General features: G+C 39.1%; 1 pseudogene; it reads right to left on the bottom strand.

Annotated features, from left to right (window-relative positions):
* Positions 1 to 1751: 1751 nt before the first annotated feature.
* Positions 1752 to 9687, bottom strand: part of LOC101531974 (protein FAM114A2-like) — a 29064-nt pseudogene continuing 21128 nt past the window's right edge.

Here is a 9687-nt window from a genome sequence, read left to right as displayed (position 1 = left end):
GAGGTTCCAGGTTCCCAGCTACGGATCGGTGCGCACTGGCCGTAGCGGCTCACTTGGGGAGTGAATCATCGGACGGAAGATCTTCCTCTGTGTCTCTCCTCCTCTCTGTATATCTGACTCTGTAATAAAAATAATAAATAAATCTTTAAAAAAATAGGAAGATAATAACAGTCCCTTAAGTTGTAGAAGAGAGCATAAGAAAGGGTAAAAACTAGATGATAAAAGTTGTATTCAAAGCATGTTGAAAAACACATTAAAACACACAGAAAAGAATGAGGAAAAATACATTGTTCTTAGAGGTAAAATCCAGTAATAAATGAGTTTCATTTCCATGAGACTCTACTGTTCAATTCAACAACATCCAAACAAAAACCCCGTGACTGAAAGAACAACGCTCCTTTGATTATGGTTGTTGAGAAATGTATCCTGCATGTTAGGAACATATGAAAGACATTCAGGATAATCAGAGTATCTACAAATGCAAAGCTGTTTCTCTAAATTGCACAATTTGGTCTTGAATTCAGCTGAGCAGGGGTCAGTGATAACTTGAAGCTTGTTGACCTAGGGTTAGGGGAGAATGTGAAGCCAGAGTGCATGTGCCTACAGATACAATATTCTCTAAGTTTTTCCTTAATGCCACACACCTACTGACAAACAGCATATGAAACTTCTGAACCATTTCCAATACTTTGTATGAGAAAGGATAATAATTACAGTTTACACACTCAGTTTTCTTAAAGTAATTATTCTGGAAATAATACATCACGTTAATAAACTGAGCAAGTTGTGAATTCCAGAATGCCAGATGAAATTGTTTTATCTTGCTTCACAACCAGTTATACTTATGGACTACAAATGACATCAATGAAAAATTGTTAGTGTTTTGGCAATCTGTTAAGTAAAACTCAATATTTTTCCTAACCTTTATCCAGGGCTATTATTTCTGGATTTTCTAAAATATTTCTAATTTATTATAACTAAGAGGCTTGTATGAGGACTTGCATGCCTCAGCAAGTGAAATGACGAACTTCCTCTTCAGCCCTGCAAAATAAACCCTTTGCCTTGATTTCTTCAGGAGTGCTCTGAACAAATTGGCATTTTTTGGTACATCAGGAAATCCGGGTCCAACATGCTCTGTTCCTCATTGTTGTGACGCGCGTTCCCACTTGCAGCTCCTGCCGTGGGGAGTGAGTCTCATTCTGGACGAGCTCTCACAGGAATACTGTGGTGATTAGCGAGTGAGGGACCTCCACCTTTTCTTTGCCTGCAGCAGTTGTAAGGCAGATGGTGAACTACTTACTGTCCCCCAAGTGTCCTCTCGGGAAGCATTGCACTCCTTTCTGTTGCTGCTACTTCCTACTTTGGGCTGTGTAGGACTAATTTATTTTTATTGCAAAGTGAGAAATACAGAGAGAAGGAGAGACAGAGAGGATGATCTTCTGTCCGATCATTCACTCCCCAAGTGGCCTCAGCAGCTGGAGCTGAACTGATCTGAACCAAGCAGCCAGGAACTTCTTCCAGGTCTCCCACATGGGTGCAGGATCCCAAGGCTTTGGGCTGTGCTCCACTGCTTTCCCAGGGCACTAGCAGGGAGCTGGATGGGAAGTGGGGCTGCTGGCAGGGGAGCTGGTGATCACATTGGATCCTGTTGCATGCCAGTCAAGGACTTTAACCCCTAGGCTAAAGCGCTGAGCCTAAATCTTCCCCCTCCCTTCCTTTTTTTCTTTTCTTTTCTTTCTTTTTTTTTTTTTCTATTCCTCTCCCTGTTCCTCACAAAACTCTGCTAGGGAAAATGCTTATTTCAGTTTCTCTAGTTCAAGTTTCAGAATTTGTAATTCTCCACTCAGAGGGTTAAAGACAGATTTCATCTGTATTTCATTTTCTCTGGATAGTATCTCCAGAGCTTCTCGATGTGAAAGGCCTTGAACTTCATCAAAGACTAGCCCATAGTAAGTTTTTATCTGTTTTCATGGCAACCTCATTGTAGGTCCATAATTCTTCTTTCTCTTTCACCTCCTGTGAAACCTGAGACAGTACAGGATTCCAGTTCATCAGAGCCTTCCTTCGTTTAAGTCTAGCATCCTTTCTGCTCTTAATCTATTGTCTTTTTTCCTAACGATTTCCAGTAATAACACTCGGTTCTGTGCTCTGAACAGCAGTAGAGATGGTTGGAAATGCACCAAATGGGAAAGGGTTTTCATTCTCTTTGGCATTGGCTTCTCCTGCTGCATGCTTGGCTTCAGATAAGTTTTCACTGGGACTAGGGAATCCAAAAGAAGTCTCTGCCATTTCAATGACATTTGAAATACCTTGTCCTATGGTGCTTACTGTAACTGAGACTGAGGAGAATAAAGACTTGCCCCAGCTGCCCCAACGACCCCGTCTGGGCTGGGGGTTCCGAGGGATATCTTCAGAAACAGACTCTGGAACAGAAAAGCTTCTGAAGTCTCCCGGTCACTGGGCAGTTTAGACTCTGGTCTTTCTCAAGTGTAAACTACAGGTTCTCCTTTACTCTCTGACTCGGAACCTTGGTCAACAGACTGCACACTCTCAGCTGGCTCACAGTTTCACCTTCACAGGCAGAGGCTTCTTCAGCTAGCACTGGAGTCCCACGATCATCTTTTTCAGACACGACTAAAACATCACCACACTGACGGAGCAGTTGCTTTACTTTTTAACAAATCAAGCAAGAATGCAGTTTATAAGTTAGATCTGTTTTTACAGTTTTCAATTAATGTTATTAGAGGGAATGTCTTACACTGAAAAAATATATTTATATAACTTCTTCACAAAAATGGTATCTAATACCCACCAATACGATGATTATGCGATTTTATATATTCTTTCTTGTATAATCTGCAGATGATTGGCCAGCTAAAGAAGGCCAAGGGGTGCATTGAGAGAATCATGATTTTGATGCATGAATCATGATCACTTTTTATATTATTTTATGTGATGATATTCATTTTTAATCTACTTCAGAGTCAACTGTTGTTCCATTTAACTCTGTATTTGTTCCAATGTCACCCCAATTTACCCAATATAATGTGTATGCCAGTGACAAATAACCCTTCCCATGTGATGCATAAAATTACACAATCAATGTCATATCTTCCTCTTTTCCCCATTTGCTGACTGAATTCAGAGGGCATCAAGAACTGAGAGAAAGGAAAATGTTAGGCTTGACTCACACCTTATTGGATATTGGGTTGTGGCATGAGAGACAACATATTTGTGCTGTGATAAATCACTTGGAATTTTTACTTTTGCTGTAGAAATAACTGGAATCATTTCTATTTTTAACCAGGAAAGTTAAAAAGAAATAGAGTGAAATTATGGCAACTATCTGAAAGATGTGGTGGACATGTAGATGCTAGGGAGTAGAAACAGCATGTTAGAATACACTGAAAAGCTCATGGAAATCTGAATCTATTACTCATTCATTTTAATGTAGACAATTTTATTAATAATATGCATTTACCATGTTTTTAATTGCTCTTACATATATATATATATATATATATATATATATGAATATCAAACATTACCAAGCCAAAATAAATTTATATTTTTTGAAAGACAAATTTACAGAGAGAGAAGGAGAAAACGAGAGACCTTCCACCTGCTGGTTCACTCCCCAAATGACCACAATGGCTGGAACAGGACTAGTTCAAAGCCAGGTGTCCAAAATCTCTTCCAGGTCTCCCACGTGCTTGAAGAGATCCAATGACTGAAGCCATATTCTGTTGCTCTTCCAGATCCATTAGCAGGGAGCTGAAATGGACGTGGAGCAGCTGAAACATGACTGCTTCCCATACAGTATGCTGACGCCGCAGATGTAGGCTTAAGCTACTATGCCACAGCACCGGTTCCCAAATAAATTTAACACTTGATTCCATATCCTACAAACTCTTTGAAACACCTTTGAAAACAGAGTAGAATATGTAGTAGATAGTATGTCACTGCCAATATTTAATAAAATTCTGACCTAAAGCATCTTAGAAACAAAGCAAAGGCCTATTGATTCTGTAGTTCTGGGAGCATTCGCTAATGAAAGGTAGCATTTTGCATATATTGCTTATATTTGCATTGTGTTAAACCTCTAATATTTTAAAACAATGTATTCAGAATGAGATCAGCCCAGGTTAATAATGGCTAGTTTTTTACCTTGAAGATCTTTTTCATCATATTCTTGCTGTGCATGAGCTGAATAAAGGATAAGATTATATTGTCTAAATCCAGAGAAGGAGCTTAATACATTGTGCGTGAATGACAGATTGAATTGTCATCTGTTTGTTTTGGTAATTGCCAGCTGAGTGATGGGAATAACGATTTTATGATGTAGTGTTACGTGACTATAATTTACTGCCACAAGTAGCAGCAATTTTGCTTTCAAGAAATTTACTTTAACCGCTAGGTGACCGGTTTGTCAATTTTTTTAAATCCATGACCTTTAGAGCACCAGTATCAGAGTTTAAAAGCTACTGAAAGAACAGATCTCAAGTTATTTTAAGTCTGAATTTAGTCCGCCTTATAGGTTAAAAATAATGTTATCTCTTAGCTGGCAGTTTTCTACTTCCTGTATGACAACTATTCTAAATCCATTTGCTTTATTATTCTTTCAAGTTTTTCTTTTAGTGCCGTAACCACAATGTAACAGATCCAATCAACAAATGAGGAAAATGGTTTCCAAAAGTGTTGAAAACTGTGACCTCTTAGTGACTTTTTATGATGATTAAATCTCATGGACTCGTTCCCTGAGGAATATTCGTGCTTTCCAGTATGAATATTTGCAAGCCTAATTTCAGAACTTAATCTTGAGAATGTGACTGGAGAGTCAGAAATTGCTGATGTGATGCACAGTGACCTGAAAAGTAGACTGCAACTCGTCTTAAACACAAACAGGAAGACAAAGCTCCCAGTCTGTCAGCACCTCTGTGTATTAACACATCCTCAAACTTGCCAGGAATCAGTGGAAGTAATCAGTCTCTGGGTTTCTTAGGGGAAAAAAAGGAAAAGATACTGTTCACACAGATATAATTTTAATAAGACAAAGATGACTGATTATACAAAAAAAAAAGTTGCCTCCCCAAAGAAAGATAAGGATGTTCCACTGTTTTCTCAGAATATAGTTGACCCTTCCATCTATTGGGAATTTTCAGAGCCCTTTACTTTATTCATCTGGAATTCATAAAAGCTGCGTGGATTGTATCATGCAGGCTTTAGATGACTTTTCTCCAATCTCTGGCCCAAACAGAAGACAACACTTTCTGTAAATTTCAGCAGTGGGATTTAAATTTCATGCAATTTAAAACTCACTGAGCCTAAGAGTCCGTGGAACAGTTTAGCATAGGTGCTGACCATATAAATCTTTCCAAAGCCCTTCAGTCATCCCTTCTCCCTTTTTCCATTCACATGCAATGCCCAAGGCTGGGATTTTAAAAGCTCAAATTCTGCAAGGATATTGTTATTGCTAATACTAAATACTTATCTTAAAACAACTGTCATAGGATTATTCAATATATAGTTTTTACAAAAAAGCTTAGAAATATTGCTTTTTCTGCTTTTTATCGCTGGAAAAATTATGGAGAGTTTTCAGTGCAAAGTCTAGTCTTCAAGACAAAAATTAGCATTATCTACATCATATACATATGCATCTAATAGACAATGTGAGTCTATATTATTTGAGACTAGTTGAATACATACTTGGCATATTTGAACATTCTCTGATTTAAAATTATGAAAGTGATTTAACATATACAACTAACAAATAATTAGATGTTACAATAAAAGCACCTTATAGAAATCAATGTTATTCTGCTAAATCTGCACTTGACGGCATCCTGTAAGATTTTCAAATTGTTCCTCACCCATTTATTATCTGTGTTAGCACAGCGCAGTTGCTTAAAATATCTAAATTGTGTAAAATAAGGATGTTTATAGGGTGACTAAAAAGCCTAAAGAAACCTGTAGGGAAAATCATGTGTTAATGAAAGATATATAGACTATATGTTCAATACGCAGTAACTTTGACATCACCGAATTCGTAGTTACTAGACAATTTTACTTAAATAATGGACAATAAACATATCTAATTTTTTGTATTTAGAAGTAAAAAAGTACAACCTATGGTAGACTTGAAAATAATATTGGAAATTTTAGAGTTTACAAGTGTTGAATATTTTAAGTTTTTTAAAAGATGTATTTATTTTAGTTGGAGGAATTACAGAGACAGAGAGATAGGGAGAGAGAGAAAGAGAGAGACACAGAGAGAGAGAGACCTTCCATCTGCAGGTTACTCCCAAATGGCTACTATGGTCAGAGCTGGGCTGATCCAAAACCAGGAGCCAGGAGCTTCTCCCAGACCAAAAACTAGGAGCTGGATCAAAAGTGGAGCAGTCAGGACACCAATCAGTGCCAATATAAGAGACTAGTACCACAGGTGTAGAATTAGCATGCTACACCACAGTCCTGGTTTTGAATACATTGTTTTACACCTGAAGTTAAAGGAACACTTTCCTTGAGCCTTCACTGTACACTTTTTTTTTTTATTTATTTTTTATTTTATTTTTTATTTATTTTATTTTATTTTATTTTTTTAAAGATTTATTTTATTTTTATTACAAAGTCAGATATACTGAGAGGAGGAGAGATAGAGAGGAAGTGTAGCTGCCGGGATTAGAACCAGCGGCCATATGGGATCAAGGCAAGGACCTCAGCCACTAGGCCACACTGCTGAGCCCCACTGTACACTTTGTTAAGCTACAGCCTTGGTCGCCAGCATCCCCTAACAGAATCATGGTTTTAAGTTCCATTAGTCTACTTCTGATCCAGCTTTCTCCTCATGTACACTCTGCAAAGCACCTGACAATGGTTTGAGTGTCTGAGCATTTGTCATCCATGTTTGAGAGCCAGGTGGCGTTCCTCTTGGCTTTGGTCTGGTACAGTTCTAGCTGTTGTGGTCATTTGTGGAGTGAACCAGACAATGGAACTTGTCTCTATCTCTATTCGTTTCTCTCTCATTTGCCCCGGTCCATCTGAGGCTTTGCCTTTCCACTAAATGAGTAAATAAATGTAAAAATACATATATCTTTAAAAAACATATCTTTTGTTTGGCTTACAATTATTACAATTTTTAATCACACGCTTGGATTATGTTATGCAACTTTTTCACATCAGAGAATTGGAGCTGTCACTCATTCATGAATTTTCTTGAGTAAAACAATGATTGCATTTTAACTAATTTCTGGATTTTTAAGGTATTATTTCTGGCTGATAATGTTTAGAAGGTTTACTTTTTCAATTTCAAAATTTGCTTATTTAATAAACACAGAATTGGATTTTTGAGCAGATCTTTTGCAGCCCTCATTCTGGATATAATTCATCAACCATTTCACACAAAAATCAATCAATTTGTACAAATTTGTACAAATCTTCAGTTTCAAAAACAATGAAGCATAGAATCTTTATAACTTATGGAATTCTGTAGATTCTATACTGCACATCAGAAGACTTAATATTTTCTGTTGATTTTTATAAATAAAATGCAAATTTAATATACTTCATGACTGACTCATAAACAATCCGCATGCAGTAAACCCATATTACATTAATGAAACTGAGTTTGTTTCTGTTAGACCAATTGATTCATAATAGAGCACATTAAGATTACAGCTAATAATCATGTATATATACATATATACACATACATATACACATGTGTTTATGTATATATAATTATCATAAATAATAAGATTTATTTATTTTTATTGGAAAGCTGATTTACAGAGAAAAGGAGACACAGATAGAAAGGTCTTCCATCCACATGCTCACTGTCCAAATGGCCACAATGTTTAGGACTGCACCAATCCCAAGCCATGAGCCAGGCACCTCCTCTGGGTCTCCCATGTAGGTAGAGGATCCCAAAGCTTTGGGCTACCCTCCACTGCTTTCCCAGGCCATAAACAATGAGCTGGATGTGAAATGGAGCGACTGGGACACAAACCAGCACCCATATAGGATGCTAGCACTTGCAGGTGGAGGAATAGCCAGTTGAGATATTGCTCCTACCCTGCCCTATATTCTCAGTAAAAATAGCAGTATGTTCAGGTCTTTGAATGTCCCTTTTTCTTCATATTTCTAGTAAATATAGGAAATTAAAGCTTGCAAATGCTGATATGGTTGAATGAATGCATGTCACCAAATTTTCATTTCCCTAAGCATGCAAACCCAATCATCTGAAGACATTTTAATTACATAAAACTCCGTAGATGATATCCGGATAATTTGTCTGATGAACAGCTAAGTGGAGGTGGCATTCACTAGTTCTGATTGGGTCATTAATTCTGAGAAAGATTAGAGATCTGGTCTACAGATGCTGTTCCTTAACGCTGACTGAGATGATGACTGTAAGAGTCTTCCTGAAACAGTTGAACAGGAGGTGCTACTTTTTGGCAGCCCTCACCTATGTGATAGGGGGTTGTGTTGCTGTGTGTTGGTGTCCATAAATACTGAACACAGTGCACATCACACCTGCAAGGTAACTCAGAAAGCTTCCCATTTTGAGCTGTGCAGCAGTTAGCATTAGAAGTCAGCAAGCAGATTATTTTTAAATTTATTTTTTGACAGACTTGACATAATTAGGGTAAAAAGGTTCAAGCGCTACAGGAAGATGGGCAAGACAATTAGTTCCGTATCATTTCCTTAATATATCTGATGTAAAAGGGGATTTTAAGGGAGAAGCCCCACCCAGTCTCCCACCCACCCCAGGTCCCGGAGGTGGGGCATGCTCCGAGGGTCCCGCTCAAATGGTTTTGATAGTTCAACAGTTGCTGCCACTCTCACCACTCCAAGCATGATGAGTTCGTTGAAGAATCCACTGATTGACATAGTCCATCATAGAGTCTCCATTTGCCCAGTATTTTCATTGCCAACATATAGCTGAGGTGGTTGATTGACTTGCTCTGGCCTCTGTCTTTTGATGGCTAGGGTTCTGAGTCCGGAAGCTTGATTGGGGGTATCCCCAAAGAAACTTTGTCTGAGGTGTTCCCAGACCAGATTCCTGTATGTAATAGCAAGCACATGGACCCACCGGTATGCGCAAAATCTGGCACTCAGAGGGGTTCTGATGGAGGAGCCTGGGCAATTCCTCTGACAGGACACAGACCCTGCAAATAAGCGCAAGAAGCATGGAAGGAAACAGCCCAGAAGAGGTCATGCAAAGTGTCCCACTGCTATACATCTGGCATGGTTCGGGGGCAGACCAGGCTGAATCAGTTCACGTCATCCACTGGCAAATCCAAACACTGGAACAGAGTGTGGGTCGAGCCAGGTTCGGTCACGACATAAGCAGTGCACAACATGGAATGCCAAGGTGAGGTTGCCTGTGCCAGATGTGACCGTAGCGCCCATCCAGCACACGTGAGAATCAGGAAGGAAGGGGGCAGAACCGGCAGGGGAATAGGGGGTGGTTCCCTTGCTGAACAGCTACTCCCACTGGAGAGCGTGGGCTGGGATGGGGACAGACCAGACTAGGCAGGGCTACAACACCTGTGCGCCTCATGTGGACTAGATCAGGGAAAAGCCAGGCTGGGCTGATTATTGCTACTGGTGCAATCTACAATTAGAGTGGGTGAGGGTTGTTGGGGCTTAGCCGCAGCATCAGCTGGCAGAAGCTGGCACTGTGTG

Source organism: Ochotona princeps, chromosome X (genome assembly GCF_030435755.1).
Source record: "Ochotona princeps isolate mOchPri1 chromosome X, mOchPri1.hap1, whole genome shotgun sequence".
Taxonomy (NCBI): Eukaryota; Metazoa; Chordata; class Mammalia; order Lagomorpha; family Ochotonidae; genus Ochotona; species Ochotona princeps.
The sequence above is the reverse complement of the archived record's forward strand: the minus strand, read 5'-3'. Positions and strand labels throughout refer to the sequence as shown.